At 44.5% G+C, this 16,630-nt stretch overlaps 1 long non-coding RNA gene across 2 annotated transcripts; it reads right to left on the bottom strand.

The window, feature by feature from the left end:
• Positions 1-894: 894 nt before the first annotated feature.
• Positions 895-15,715, bottom strand: LOC144245533 (uncharacterized). 2 transcript variants are annotated; one of them, XR_013339281.1, is made up of 5 exons: positions 15,501-15,715; positions 3,371-3,609; positions 3,102-3,176; positions 2,215-2,276; positions 895-1,044 (listed from the first exon to the last, which is right to left on the bottom strand). It is a non-coding gene; the product is annotated as an uncharacterized LOC144245533 (long non-coding RNA). The 2 variants fall into 2 exon arrangements; XR_013339280.1 differs by having other exon boundaries at positions 3,102-3,609.
• Positions 15,716-16,630: the final 915 nt, after the last annotated feature.

The following is a 16,630-nucleotide window of genomic DNA, read 5'->3' on the forward strand; positions in this document are numbered from 1 at the left end:
GAACCAGCCATCCCCCATCTTTGATTAAATGGTGATGTCACCCATCTTGCAGAGCTCTTGCTGGGGATTGAGGGAGATGATACACCCTAGATGCTGAGCACATAGTAGGTGCTTCAAAAACAAGAGCTGAAGACACAATGTTAATCCTTTAGGTTTCTGAAATCGCAACTGTCATTAAAGGGGCTGAAAGAGATGCCTTAGCCGTCCTCCTCTGCACTAAGAATTCTCTGAGTACCTTTTTCAAAATTAGCATTTACAAACCCCTTCAGAACCTCAAAAACCTGAGGCTTTCCACTTACCCTGTTTGCACTTGCAAATTGTTTTCCTTTGAAGTGGAAAGAAAATGCACACGTTAACATATACTATTAGGACCTGCTCCTATATCCAAATGGAAGGTCAAACTCCACCTCACCCTCTCTTGTTTCAAGCAACACTTCTATTTCAATTGCAAATCCATAAGCCTCTTTTGTGAATTGCATTTGGTTTTTAAAGGAAGAGGGGTGCATAAGTCACAGGATCCTTTACAGAAGCGGCATCACAGAGAGGTTTCCTAATGCACCTAACCGGATAATATGGTAATCGAACCAAATCAGTGGCAAAACACTTTGAAATTTTAAATACGATCTAAATCGCAATTGTTCTAAAATTTATAGTTGATAGACTTTCTTAGCCTCAATCACACTGAAATGTGTTCTCTTTGTTTTTCGTTTTGGCAGAAATAGGGACTTGCGAGTTAATCTTTTAAAAGATATTTGATTGTAGCAAGTTGTAATAAAGGATGCATTTAATACATACTTAATAAAAAGTAACACCTCAGCTATAAACGGCTTCATTGAGATATAGAAACATGTTATAAGCCATTAAATGCGTACAAGAAATGGAATTAAACAGAAGTTACTTTTAATGTCAGTTTTTATTTCCGAAATGGTCTAAAATTGAAGATAATGATTACTCATAGGAAAAGAAACTTTTGTCAAATGCAAGATCAACAATGTTGGTGGCATTTTCTGACTCATGGGTGGATTCATGGTCCTGGAGAGGTGCCTAGACATTGTAATTCACAAGAATTATAATTAACAAGGAAAAATTACTCATTTATTTACATTCCCATTTGAACACTAGATAAATTATTTGCTAAAAGCCCCTAAATGATCCCAAAGTACATAATTATCTAGTACATTGGTCCCACTTTCAGAGGATAAAACCTATAGCAAAATGACTTTTTTCCCCCAAAACTATTCCCTTACAACTCCTGCTAGACATTTCTTTTATGGTTTTTAAAAAGTTATATTGGTTTTTTTAAATATCAAAATATTTTATGCAAAATATTTCATTTTTAAAAAATTCACTCTCGCTCTTGGGAGAGTGTATGTGCAATTGTTAACGATGTACTACAGATTGCAGTAAGTTCTGAAATTAACACTGAATATATTTTCATATTATGTTTACATATGGGTAGGTTTTTTTTAGACTCCCTATCTTTTTTAGATTTATGAGATTCTCTACAATAAGATTTTGTGTGAGTATATTTAAATTTCATATGTGTATATATTTATACACACACAGAGCAAGATTACATACTTGCTTTAATTTCTCCCAATCTTAAAAACTCATAAAATATTTAAGCTGTTTCAGGACCAGAATGGAAATGCCTCAAAGTGTTGTTTAAAATTACATCCAACCCTCACCTACCCATGCTAATGAATGGGGCAGCACCGCTATGAGGAATATCAATCAAAAGTAATCAATGCGCAGAGGCTCAACGGTTAACCTCGTTCTCTGCCCACTCCCTCCCTCCCTCGCCCTCCTTCGCGACCTTAACTCCAGCTGCTCAGAAAATGACTCATTGGTCTCTATCTTCATTGCCTGTCATCCAACTGATGAAACTTCCAGTTGGGAATAAAATGATCAAAGGGTGAGCAGAATGAATAATCTCTAAACTGTGGCAAACAGCTAGGGGTCAGTTGATTTAAAGGTTTCCGTGGCTTCGTTCATTCATTCAACAAACATTTATTGAGAACCTAGTATGTGTGATGCATCGGCTGCCGTTGGGGCTACGACAATGAACACCTTGAACGGTTTCCCTGCTTTTATGGAAATGTGCGGGAGGAGACGGGCCCTAAAACACACAGCTACAGATTTAATAGCAGCCCTGAAGAAGCAGTGTAAGAAAAAGACACTATGTAATGAAAGAATATACCTGGAGGTCCTCACCTGGTCTGCTGGGGGATGGCGGTGGTCAGAGAATATCATTATCGCGGGAGGTGGCCCTCATGCTGGATGGAACAGATAGAGAGAAGAGTTCAGGGGGTCCAGGCAAGAGATCTAGCACACATGAAGGTCCTGGGGGAAGAGGAGGCTTCGGGCAGCAGGGGCCACACAGGCAGCCGGCGTGGCTGGGGACACGCAACAGGGGGCTCTGCTCTCAGACGCGGCTGGAATCGTGAGCAGGGACATTGGAAAGCTAAACTGTGGTTTGGATTGATCCTGGCTGCCACTAAAGGCTGGCATGGAGTGGACCGTGGCCGTGTGGACATGACCACCTACAGGATTCAAAGCTCGCTCTGCCTGCTGTGGGGAGAACAAATCAGAGGGTTGGAGATGCTGAGCTGGAGGCCACTGGGCATTGCAGATGACACAGGATGGTGGCCTAGAGGTGCAGCGAGATGGGTATGTTGGGAAGGATCCACTCCTCTGGACAAGGCCACCTGGATGCAAATCAGATATGCCACTTGTGGGTCACAGACATCTGTAAGGGTCACAGAGCCAATGCAGGTACTGTATGCAAGCCCCTTCATAATCATGTCATGCACTGAACTGTATCCCCCCAAAATTAATACTTTGAAGCCTTATCCCCCCAGCACCTCCAGAATGTGGCTGTATTTGGACACGGGTCCTTCAAAGAGGTCACTACATTAAAACGAGGCCATTAGATGGGTGCTAATTCTATCTGACTTGTGTCCTTCTAAGCAAGATTAGGACCCACAGAGGGACCCCAGGGGCTTTCGCAGGCAGAGGGACAACGGTGTGAAACGGCAAGAGAGGGGGACCATCTGGGAGCCAAGGAGAGGGGTCCTCGGAGAAACGGAGCCTGTGGACACCTGATCTCAGATTTCCAGACTCCAGAACCATGAGGAAACACACTTCCGCGGTTGAAGCACCCCATCTCTTGTGCTCTGTGATGACGGTCCCAGCAAAGGAATGCAGCATCCGAGCCAGGTCACGAGCACGAGATGCAGGCAGAGAAAAGCAGCAGTGATGAGCCTGGCAGTGATGAGCGCGTTGCCATGTCTGCCCACCCAGGCCGTTGCCCTTGACTCCTAAGGTCAAGCAGGTGCGACCAGGGAGAAGGGTGTCAATGTCTCCTCACCAGTGAGTTAGAGAGAAACGTCTCTGGCGTTGTTGTAGATGAAATACCAATGAAGAGAAACCACAAAGAAGGCCTGGGATGGCTCCAGCACCTGATGGGAAATCGGAGGTGTAGGCAGCAAACGTCACCTGGAAGTTTTATAGATAGGGGTTCGCAGGGCTGAAGACTTGGGGATCAGCATCTAACTGCCCGTGTGCTCTGTGGTGCATTTGATGCATAAGTAAATCGCTAGGAAAAACCTGCATCAAGGAAAGCGAAAAAGTGTGTGTTGGTGCTGTCACACATCTGTCCGTGTATCCATCCCTCTGTCCATCCCCCCAATTCATTTTATTCCTGCAACCGGATTCCGAGCAAATTGCCGACATCAATACATTCCAGCCCTAAACACTGCAGCTCGTGTATCATGAACTAAAGACCAGTCTGACCAGTCTTTTTGGTCTGGCAATGGAATAAACAAGACCATTAAAAAAATAAATAGATAAAAAAATAAATAATTACGGAAGTCTAGCCGGCATATAACAAGCTGAACATATTTAAATATGCACGTTGGAAAGGTTGGACATATATACACCCCAGGACATGATCTTCCGTGACCAAAACAACCAACGTGTTCATCACCCCAAAAAGCTTCCTTATGCTCCTCTATAAGCTCTTCTTCTGTGCTCACCTGAACCTTCACAGCTCTGCTTCACAGCTCTGCTTTCTGCCCCTGGAGTAGTTTTCTAGAATTTTATATAAATGGTATCATATGGTATGTACTTTCGTTTGGCTTGGCTTTCTTCCTTTTTCTTTCTTTTTTTTTTTTTTTACTCAGCATAATTATTTTGAAATTCATCCAAATACTTTACTCATTTTATTGCTGGATTCCATTGCATACATATAGCACAGTTTAAAACCCGTTGGTGGACATTGGGGGGGATGTCTAATTTGGGGGGATGGCTAATAAGACTAGAGTGACAAGTCCTTCTGGAGAGGTCTTTTTATATGCTTATGTGGTCCTCTTTCTCTTGGGCAAATGACTAGAGGTGGAATGTCTGGGTCATGTGATTAACTTTTTAAGAAATCACCAAACTATTTTCTAAGTGGGTGTACCTACCAGAAAAATCTGAGGGTCCTGGCTGTCCCCACATCCTTCATAGCATTTAATTCTTATCCGTTCTTTACACTGTAGCTATTCTAATAGGTGTATTGTAGTAGTTTATTGGGGCTCTAATTTGCATTTCCCTAATGACTAATGTCCAGATTATTTTTTAAAACATTTTAAAAAATGTTTATTTATTCTTGAGAGAGAGAGACAGTGAGAGAGAGAGAGAGAGAGAGAGAATGAGCAGGGGAGGTGCAGAGAGAGAGGGAGACACAGAATCTGAAACAGGCTCTAGGCTCTGAGCTGTCAGCACAGGACCTGATGCGGGGCTTGAACCCACAAACTGTGAGATCACGACCTGAGCCAAAGTCGGATGCTTAAACGACTGAGCCACCCAGGTGCCCCACTAATGTCCAGAATCTCTTCATGTGTTTATTTGCTATCTACGTATCTTTTTTGGTGAAGTGTCTATTCACATCTGTTTGTTTGTTTCTGGATTGTCTGTTTTCTTATTGTTGAATGTTGAGAGTTCCTTACTTATTCTGCATACAGATCGTTAGACCATCTTCAGATGATTTGAACATAGTTTCTCCTGGATACTGGCTGTCTTTTCATTGTCTTAATAGGTTGTTTTGTTTTAAGGAGATGGTTTGGATTTGGGTTAATCTACCAGTTCGTTCTGTAATGAATCATGCTTTTATTATTGTTTTTGTGGCATCATTGCTTTAATTCAGGGTTACACATGTTTTCTTCTGTAAGTTTTATAAAGTTTTAAGTTTTACTAAATGTAATGTTATGTAGCTCAATCTGAGTTCATTTTTGTGTGGGTGTGGCTCTCCAGCTGTTCAAAAGCCATCTGTGGGGAAGATCAAACTGTCCAGACTCTGTTCTGCGCCATTGATCTCCTGGTTTATCGTCATTACTATAGCGTTAGAGTTAAGTGTTGAACTGAGGGTCGTGACAGCCAGCCGACTTTACCTGTCTTCTCCAAAGTTTCTTTGGCTATTCTAGGTCATTTGCATGTGAATTTTAGGATCAGTTTATCAATTTATACAAATAGGCCTTGCTAGGATTTTGATTCAGATCAATTTGGGAATGAGTGAATCGTTAAGAATAAAGAGGCTTCCAAAGGGATAGTCGGATCCTTTACATTTAGACCAACAATGTAACTAGTGATACAGTCAGGTAGGCTTCAGTCATAACATCGCTATTTCATTTGTCTTTCTTTGTTCCTTTTTCTGCCTTCTTTTGAGTGTCATTAAATTTTTTAAATACTGCATTTAGTCTGCTCATTGGTCTGTTAGCTACACCTCTTTGATTTTTTATTTTAATGGTTGCTTTGGGGTTCACTTATTATGGCCTACCTTCAAGTGGTATTATACTCTATAGCATAAGAACCACAAGAGTCTATTTCCATGACATTCATTGTGCACATACAGGGAACACATATGTGTGTTTTGTCACACATTTTAAGCACGACAAACATGCATTGCTGCATGTCATAAATGTGTGTACTGTCACATGTTATTTTATGTGTGTTACAAACATCACATGACATCGTTAATACTTTTAATGGCTCAATTTTTAAAAAGTGCTCATAAACATATAAACGCCCACCGTTTCTGACCCTTGTGTGGTTCCAGGAGTCATTTTCTTCTGCCTGGAGGATTTTCTTTAACATTTTTTCTGCAGTGCACATCTAGTGAGGAGAATCCTTTTTGCTTTTGTGTGACTGAAAACATCTTTGTTTCCCCTTTATTTCTGAAGAACATTTTCACTGGGTACAGAATTCTAGATTGATTTGTTTTTCCATTCAGTACTTTTAAAAATGTTGTTGCACATTTTTCTCACTTGAGTTATTCCTGGGAAATTTATCATCTTTATTGTCATCCCTCAGTTTGCAATGCGTTTCTCTGGAAGTTTTTAATAATTTTTCTTAATCACTGGCTTTGAGCTATTTGTTTACAATGCTCCTGGTGTGCTTATCTTCACGTTTCTTGTGCTTGGGGTTCACAGATGCTTTTCATGTAGAAGTTTATAGTTTTGAACAAATTTGGAAAATTTGTGAGCATTATTTTTTTCAGATATTTTTCTGTTCCCACATCAGTCCACCCCACATTGAGGGTCCATATAACCACCCACACAGTAGGCTGCCTGAAGCTCTCTCACAGCTCACTGACACTGCTAATATAATTTTAAAATTTTCTCTTCTCTCTTGATGTCATTCTGAACAGTTTTTATTGCTGTGTTTTCAGGTTTACTAATTTCTTTTCTTCGATGTAGATGTTGAAATCCATCCATCAGTCCCGGCCAGTGTGTTTCTTATTTCACATATTGCAATTTTTGTCTTTTGTCTCTGGAAGGTCAGTTTGGGTCTTTTTATATCTCCCATGTGTCTTCTGAACTCTGTGGCCATATGGAATGTAGTGACAGCCATTCTTTTAAAATCCTTTCTGCTAGTTCTAGTGTTTGTGTCAGTTATCTGTCAGTTTCCAGTTTGACTTTTCTCCTAACAGGTGGTATGTCCTGTTTCTCTGCATGCCTGATAATCTTCAATCAGATGTCAGACTTTGTCAAACCCCCCGCCTTTTTTTGACACTGGGTATTTCTGTATTCCTGTAAATATTCTTAAGTTCTAGGAGCAGCTGGGTGGCTCAGTTGGTTGAGCGTCCAACTTCGGCTCAGGTCATGATCTCACAGCCCTTGAGTTCGAGCCCCGCATCGGGCTTTGTGCTGACAGCTCAGAGCCTGGAGCCTGCTTCAGATTCTGTGTCTTCCTCTTTCTCTGCCCCTCCTCCACTCATTCTCTCTCTCTCTCTCTCTCTCTGTCAAAAATAAAGATTTTTTAGTGGCGCCTGGGTGGCTCAGTCAGTTAAGCATCTGACTTCGGCTCAGATCATGATCTCATGGTTTGTGGGTTCAAGCCCCACATTGGGCTCTGTGCTGACAGCTCAGCGCCTGGAGCCTGCTTCAGATTCTGTGTCTCGCTCTTTCTCTGACCCTCCCCTGCCCATGCTGTCTCTCTCTCTCTCTCTCTCTCAGAAGTAAACAAAACATTTTAAAAAAATAAAGATTTTTTAAAAAGTAAAAAAAAAAAAAAGCAGGGATTCCTGATCTCTTAAAATGTTCTTGAGCTCTGTCCTGGGATGCAGTTAAGCTACTTCAGCAGAGCCTGATGTTTTTCAGATTTGTAATGTGGGACCAGAACAGTGCAGGATGCAGTTCTCCATGGCCAAGGTAAGACTCTTCTGTGTACTCTACCCAGGACGCTGTAATCCACGAGCTTCCTCAGTCTGCCTAGGGGAAGCAGGCACTATTCCCAGCCCTGTATGAACACCAAACACTATCACGTCTCCTCCAGTCAAGTGGTTCTTTTCCAAGCTTCAAGGAATTTCCTTGCACGTACATGCTGGTCATTATTCACTTCAGTACTTGAGAGGAACCCCGTTTCGAATTTTCCTTCTGTGTCTCTCTCCCCTCTCCAATACTCTGTTCCAAAAATTCTGACTGCCTGGCCCTCCCAGACGCCTCAGCTATGTCTCCTTAATTCCAGGGATTTGCAAGTGTGGACTTGATTTCCATTCCCTGATGCTCAGGCAGGAAACGCACAGGCAATAAACCAGGGCAATCTTAGGGTCCTCCTCACTGTTCTCCTTCATTCGCCCTTTGTTGCCTGGTGTCCACTTTCTCCTAACCTCTTGTTTTGACAGATCTTGTCCATTTATTGCTTGTTTCAGACATGAGGGAGAATCTGGTCCTTGTCATTCCGTCTCGGCTGGGAGTGGCAGTTGGGAATACACCAGTCTTAAGGGTACCATCTGTAACATTTTCACAGATGTCTTCACCTGTTAAACCCAAACTCCTATCAAGCCCGAGACCATTAATTCCCATCTCCCCAGAAAGTTTCCCCTTCCTTGATCCCCTAAGAAAGCCATTGTTCAGAATTTCCCCATCATGGGCTAGTTTTACTTATTCTAGAACTTCTCACAAATGAACTACACAGTATGTACTCTCCCTTAGTTCATGCAGCCTACTCTTTCTGATATTTGGCCTTTTTTTTGGTCAATAGCTTCTTCTTTCTTTTTATGTCTTATTATTGCATATATCTCCCAAACTTTGTTTATTCCTTTTCTTGTTGGTGTACATATGGGATGCTTCCATTTTGGGGTTATGATGAGTAAAGCTGCAATGATGAGTGAGTTTTCTTGCATAGATCTTTCTGCAGAGTTAACTACCTTATTCTTCCTGAATAAATATCTAAGCATTAAATGGTTGCATTACAAGGATGATGAGTATTTAATTTAATAGGAAACTATTAGACTTCCTTTTCTCCCAAAATGGTAGTGCCATTTTACACTCCCACCAGAAATAAAAGAGATTTTAATTGGTCCTCATCCTTGATAATACTTGGTAGTTATCAGTCTTTTCCCCTGAAGATTCTAATCAGCGCGCAGGGCACCTCATGGTGGTTTTAATCACATTTACCTGCTGACTAATGATGTTCAGCTCTTCCATTTGCTTACTGGCCATTCATATACCTTTGTGAAGTGTCTGTTCAAATACTTTGCCCATATTGTGGTCACTTTTAATTTTCGAAGTTCTCTGAAAATACTGAGATGATGAGCGGTCTGCTGGGTTCAACAATCATCTAGAAACATGTGTGGAATCTTGCTCAAGACATTACTTGTGAATCCAGAGAGTGGAGCAAGAAGTGAGGTCTGTTGAATATACTTTCAAACACATGACCTGTCACTCTGCAGATGGTCACAGTACACATAATTTAGATGCTTCTCCTCAAAGTTTTCAAACACACACGGAAGTAGAAAGAAAAGTAAAACAGACCCCTGTGTAATCACCCTCCAGCTTGAACAAATACCAGCATTTTGCTGGTCTCGTTCTATGTACCACCTCCTATTTTGGGTTTGATGGGGTATTTTAAAACAAGCCCCAAACATAATATAATTTTATCCCCCATGTTGACGGGTGGAACTTAAGTGATTCATTTAGGCTCTTTATTTGGTTACAAGTCTGAGACCAGGAGCTCTTTAATGGAAAGAAATTCAGATCCAACCTTTGCCCGGATTAGAGTATAGAATCCTATAGTCTGAAATTAACTCTCACACTTAATTGGAGCCACTAGACCCATGTCTTCATGATGGGCTGTTCTAGAAAACCAAATGTTACCTTTGGTGGTTCCAAATGGGAAATCTCTCTCCACAAATACACATTTGAAAAATTTGAGGGGCGCCTGGGTGGCTTAGTTGGTTGAGCGTCCGACTTTTGCTTAGGTCATGATCTCGTGGTTCATTGGTTCGAGCCCCGCGTCGGGCTCTGTGCTGACTGCCAGCTCAGAGCCTGGAGCCTGTTTCAGTCTGTGACTCCCTCTCTCTCTGACCCTCCCCTGCTCACGCTGTCTCTCTCTCTCTCTCTCTCTCTCTCCTAGAAATAAATAAAACATTTTAAAAATTTTTTGAAAAATTAAGGCTCATTTCCTTCACTTTGAGAATGATAGCCTGTGCTGTCCCTTACACCCCAGACATAATTAATAATCATTTTGTCATTTGCTGGGTTTCCATCTCAGGAGGAAAAGAGGGCATTTGCTGTTTCTGTGAATATTACACATATGATTTAAAACGGTATCTCTTATGATACCCAAGAGTAGAAAATGAGATCAAAGTGTCTCCTTTCCTTCTCCTGTGGCAGCGTTTCTCAACCTCAGCACTGCTGACACCTGGTCCTGATAATCCCTCGTTGTGGGCACTGTCCTGAGCACTGTCGGGTAGACTCATTATCTCCCTTGGCTTTAATCTAATACCACCTGCTGGGAGCGGTCTCCCAGGGGTGATAACCAAATGTCTCCAGATACTACCAGATGTCCCTTTGGGGGACATATCGCCCCTGGCTGGGACCCCCTTTCTGCAGGTATGACCTTGGCACAGCAGAAGGTCACTCAAAGCCTCAGTTTCCTTGCCTACGAAATGGAGATGAGACCACGGAAGAAGGTCAAGTGTGTGTGAACACATCACATGAAGTGCTCAGTGCTAGCAGGCCCTGAACTAGTTACAGTAGAAGCCCAGCTCTGTCTCAGGCGTGGGTGGCAGGGAAATATAAGAAAAGATAAGCAAAGCAACAAAATTAATATAAAGAAAAACCTAGGAAAGCAATGAGCAGACCCAAGTCCTCAAAACACTTATGGTAAAGGGAAGAAATAACTGGAGTGAGTTGGAGCCACACCCCAGTGCTGCGTCAGGAGCTGCCGCGGCTCAAACGTGCAGAGTGAGGTCCCTGACTTCCAGGAACTCCACAGATGGTTGGCAGACAAGGTCTGTGAAGGCACCTGGCCCAGTGCCCAGCGCACAGTAGGTGTTCACCTTTTCAGGTAAGAATGGGGATGAAGAAGAGCTTGACAGCCAATGTCATCCGGTGAGAGGCACACCATCCCCCAGGAGATGGGACCCTCTGATGGGCAGTGTAGATGTCAAAGTCAAAGCTTACCTGTGCCACTTACTACCTGTGTGTTTGGGGCAAGTCACTAAACCTCTCTAAGCTTACCAAATACAGTAGTATTTCTTTTTTTTTTTTTTAATGTTTTATTTATTTCTGAGAGAGAGAGAGAGAGAGAGAGAGAGAGCATGAGCAAGGGAGGGTCAGAGAGAGATGGAGACACAGAATCTGAAACAGGCTCCAGGCTCTGAGCTAGCTGTCAGCACAGAGCCTGATGCAGGGCTTGAACCCATGAACTGTGAGATCATGGCCTGAGCCGAAGCCAGACGCTTAACCAACTGAGCCCCCCAGGCACCCCTACAGTAGGATTTCTACTCACAGAATTGCTGTGTCTACAGGCCCAGCCTAGTTCACAGAACACAGATGCCCACCATGTGTTCCATCCGTATTTACTGGTATTACCATTTCAAACCAACTACTTAAGGGAAGAAATGATGCATATCCAGAGAGATTCACAGTGACCAGGAACTGGCCAGTGTTAACTGGGCAATGTAACGGGGAGATGAAGAGAGAAAGAGGGGGGGAAAAGTAAAGCGAGGCAGGCCAGCGACTTCATTCGTCTGAAAGGAGCAGTGAAATCTTAAGGGAATGGCCATGGTCAGAAGTGAGCAGTGGTCTGACCTGGGGCATTGGGCGAGAGTGGACCAGAAGCCACGGGCAGGTGGTCAGGCCCTCCAGACACATTTAGACATCTGAACAGCAGGAGCTCAGGACGGTCAACGCAAAGGTGAACGTCAGGGCAGGTTGGAAAGCCAAGGTTTGTGGGAAACCAGGAAGGCATGATAATCACATGAAACAGGCGGCTTCGCTGTGGGCCTCTCTACTCTTGCTGGGGGTCTGTCTGTTCCGTTCAGTGCCTTTATAGGGTCCCCTGCAAGCCTGCCTTTGAATTTTTCTGCATTAGTCTGAGGTGAGGCTCTTGGATCCTGTGGTTATTAGTACATTGCCAAAGAAGCACCTCATCTAAAGTGGAAACCACCTCTATAGGCTATAAATACAATGCAATTAGCCTCTCAAGTGCCTTATTACAAAATATATCAAGGACACCTACATGGACTCACAGATTAAAGGACAGAATTTCTGTAAAGACAAGGCCCCCTTTTTTTTTTTTTAAAGTTTTTGATTTTTTTAAATAGAATGCAAAGGGAAAGTAAAGAACAAACCCATACATGATAAAACCTATTTCAATCAGCAAATTTGGGCATCACTTTTAATATCTTTCTCTTCACTCTCCAAATCCTTGCTTCACCAACGAGCCACTCAGAGGGCCAAGCTTGGGAGCAGCTACCCAAATAGAAGCACGGAGGTTTCTGGGTAAGGAATGATTAGTAGATAAGTGGTTAAAGAGAGGGTAACTGCTATAACCTTTGAGGAAGGGGATCTGGTGATATTTATGAAATTATAAAATACACATACAAGTTGTACCTCTGGAAATACATGCTACAGCAATGAAAGAAGGAATCTACACGGATTTACATGTTATGGTTAATGCATAACTGAGGGATTGTGGCAAACCCCCAAAAAGTCTGCCTGCCATAGAATATAGGTCAACAGAGAAATGGATAGATGTGCCAGGGCTCATCACGACCTGAGCTGTTACGCAGCTATTGTTAAAATGAAGTTGAACTTCATGGATTAGAGTTATGGCTCCTGACCTGAAACCTTATTATGCAAATACCTAGTTACAGAGGATCCCATGTAAGATTGTCCATGTTTGGGGGTACCTGGGTGGCTCAGTTGATTAAGTGTCTGACTCTTGATCTCGGCTCAAGTCATGATCTCACGGTTTGTGGGATCGAGCCCCACGTCAGGCTCTGCACTGGCAGCAGGGAGCCTGCTTGGGATTCTCTCCCTCCCTTTCTGCCCTCCTACTGTTCCTGTGTTCTCTCTCAAAATAAATAAATAAACATTAAAAAAAACCCGATTGTCCCATGTTTGTAAAAGCAAAAACAAGAGCGAGAGGTAAAGAAGGTGGAAGCAGAAGAAGGGAAGGAGGAAGCACCCACCGTCCCACCCCCTCTTCATTCCCTGCTGTCTGAGCCCACTGTCCTCTGGATGTTTCTATGAGTCACGACCCCCTCAGGCAAACAGAGCTCCAGATGCCCCAGGAGGAGGGACGCACTGCACCAAACTGCCTTTACAGATGACAGAGGAGCCCAAGGCACTATAACCAGAGGGAGCCGGAAGTAACCGGAGGCTGGTAAATGAGGGAACTGGGAGTCCACTCCTTCCCAGGACCACAGAGATGCAGACGAGGTGGGTCATTAGACCCAGAAGCGCAGTCCCCATTGGGAGACCGAACCAGGGAGGAAGAAAGCGGAGAGTGCAGACATCTCAGGCTTCCTACGTACCAGTGATTCGTAACAATACCGATAAGGATAACAGCAAAATTAGTCCTCCTCATTGTTATTATTAAGCGAGTGTTTTCCATTTTGTTATTAATACAGTTGACCCTTGAACAGTGTGGGGATGGGGGTGCCGACCTCTTGTACAGTCAGAACTCATGTCACTTTGACTCCCCATAAAACTTAACCACCAACAGCCTGCTGTTGACCAGAAGCCCTCACAATAACATAAGGGGTTAACACACATTTTCCTATTTCTTGAACACCTACTCTGTGCCAGATGCCGTTAGCCTTCTGCAAGCCTCGTTTCATTCAGTTACCACCAGGGTGGAACGATTGTGTGGTGTACAGACGATGACACCCAGACTCAAAGAGATAAAATAGTTTATCTAATGCCACATACCTGTAAGTAAAAGATACAGAGTTTGATACCAGTCCTACCCATCACCGAATCCTCTGGGTTCCGCCCCTAATTATAGTGCATCTGGATTGGGACCCCATAGACCAAGTCTTATCCTGACACTCAGTGGCATCATTCCAAAACACTCCACAAGTTCCCGGATGCTGTTCCCCTGAGACAATGGGGTCTGGGTGTGTGCATGGGGGACCGGACGGGCTGGCGGCCGCTTCACCCCACAGAGGAGCAGTGGAGGCCACACCAAGTGATTGCAGAGGCTGCGTCATAAAAAGTCCATTCAGCTTCGGCCACTCAGTTCACTGGAATCCTTTCATTTCCACCCTGGGCTGCTCACTAGGAAGTCTCTTCTGAGACACCGTTCTATGAGGAGCCTAAGCTCCACCAAGGGGCCGAGAGTGTGTGGCTCAGTAGCCTTCCTGGCATCCCAGCCCAGGGACCAGACATGAAAGTTACATGCTTCCAGGAAGATTCTGCCTCCCGCTGTTGGACTCTTCCCAATTGATTCTTCCCCAAGCTCCACCCAACTTGCAGTCTGATGGACGAAAGGGATGATGGGCTTGGGACCTGCAGTAGATAACGGGAATCTTCAAGCGGCTTTCGGCAAGTCCTAGCACATAGTAGGCCTTCAATGACTTCCTTAGGGAGCAAATAAATGATAACCACAGATTTCCGTTCTGCCCGTAATGTGCATATGCAGAAACACCTGGTGAATTGCACGGAGGTGTTTAAATGTAAAATTCTCTGGAAGGAAGTGCTGGAGAGAAAACATTAGCATTGTGACTCATGACATTTCCAAGGGAGAAAGAGCTGGGAAGGAGCCATTGATCCTTTGGGAGCTCAACCAACAGTGAGCTGAGAATATCCCTTTGGAAACTCACGTCCACTGTCTAATTTGGATTCCTGAGTGGAGGTGAGCACCTGGAACGGCGTGTCCTCTAAGGGGCACAGGAGTTGTTCGGTCTCCCGGCCAAGTCTGTCCCCACCGTGGATGGCAATTTGGTGTCTGGCAAAGACAGGGCACCTCGTATCGTGAATGCATAAATAAATTTCACTGGATAATTGGAATCATAACTGCAGGTTAATAAGCTGGCTGCTTTGCAAGCCCAGGCTCGGTGCACCAGGCTGGAGCAGGTCAGCCTTGCGGGGCGTCCTACGTCCACCAAGATCCAAGAGCAGAAAAGAACAAAACCAGGATGAGATCTGTGAAGACCTCTGTTAAACGGCTGCTGAGTGACACTGTACTGTAAATTTTTATTCATATCTTTGTAAAAAACTTTTTAAAGTTTATTTATTTTTTTTAATGTTTTTATTTTTTAAATATTTTTATTTATTTCTAGGAGAGAGAGAGACAGCGTGAGNCTTTTTAAGAGAGAGGGGTGGAGAAGGGCCGGGGCGGGGGAGGGGAACCAGAAGCCGAGGCAGGCTCACAGAGCCTGGCGGGGCTCGAACCAAGAAATGTGAGATCATGACCTGAGCCAAAGTCAGACGCTTAACCTACTGAGCCACCCAGGCGCCCCTGTATCTTTTGAATGTTTATTTTTTGTTTTTGAGAGAGAGAGGGGGAGCGAGAGAGAGGCGGGGCAGAGAAAACAGGGGACAGAGGATCTGAAGCAGGTTCCAGACTGACAGCAGCAAGGCTGACGGGGACTCGAACTCACCAACCATGAGATCGTGACCTGAGCTGAAGCTGGAGACTCACCCGACTGAGCCCCCCAGGCACCCCAGCAACCGCTGTTTTCCTCGGTGTGTTGTGCTGATAAAAAATCCTTAACGACTTACTGAATATCAGCTGTGTGCCGGGCCCTGTAGCAGCCATGGTAACATGCGTGTGGTTATTCCTTTTTGATGAAAGCTGGGGTCTAGAGAAAACTGCAGGCAGGGCCAGCAGGGAAGGCCACCTCTCTCTGCGATCGAGTCCCCTGTAGCGCCGCCTCCCTGCCTCCCCCTCTCTGGGAGGTCTGCTGGCCTCCCACACCGTGTACCAGCTCCGAGTGCTGCTCTCAATGGATTCCAAAGCGGATTCTCTCATTGAGGAAGAATGGTTGCCATGGGTACTGCTGGGGACCAGCACTGCACCCCAGTTGGCGCCTGGGGTGGGGGTGGGGAGCACCTGGGGGCTCAGTAGGTTAAGCGTCCAACTGCAGCTCAGGTCACGATCTCACAGTTCGTGGGTTCGATCCCTGCATCGGGCTCTGTGCTGACAGCTCAGAGCCTGGAGCCTGCTTCAGAGTCTGTGTTTCCCTCTCTCTCTGTGCCTTCCCTGCTTGTGCTGTCTCTCTCTATCTCTCAAAAATGAATAAATGTTAAAAAACCTTTTTTTAATCAAAAAATAAATTAAAATAAATCGCATCTCGGACCTCACTACCAGGAAGAGACGACTTTAAAGGAATAAGACCAGAGGACACCAGCGTGCGGGAGCAGTGAGGGTAGGTGGAAAGCCAGGCTGCTGACAGTGCTTCCAGAGGTCGAGCTGTGAGAAGGAAGAGAAAAAGTAAGGCTGTAGCTGAAAGAGATGTGGAGCCAGAGTGATTTCTGTGGTTCATTTTTAGGCAGGAAAGCTGGCTGGGAGCACCAGCTTTTCAACATGGTTCTATGGCTTGCTGATGGGTCCCCGGCTACCCAGCACTGCTAAACATGTGGCTGTTTCTTTTCCCTTTTTAATGTTTATTTATTTTATTTTGAGAGAGAGCACACGAGCATGAGGAGGGGAGGGGCAGAGAGAGAGGGAGAGAGAGAATCCCAAGCAGCAGGCTTTGTGCTGTCAGCGCAGAGCCCGAAGAGGGGCCCAATCTCAGGAACCGTGACAGCATGACCTGAGCCAGAATCAAGAGTCAGACGCTTAGCTGACTGAGCCCCCAGGCCCCCCCACATGCCCCCATTTTCACGGGGCAGCAGCGTGTTCACGGGAA

Source organism: Crocuta crocuta, unplaced genomic scaffold (genome assembly GCF_008692635.1).
Source record: "Crocuta crocuta isolate KB4526 unplaced genomic scaffold, BGI_CrCroc_1.0 scaffold299, whole genome shotgun sequence".
Taxonomy (NCBI): Eukaryota; Metazoa; Chordata; class Mammalia; order Carnivora; family Hyaenidae; genus Crocuta; species Crocuta crocuta.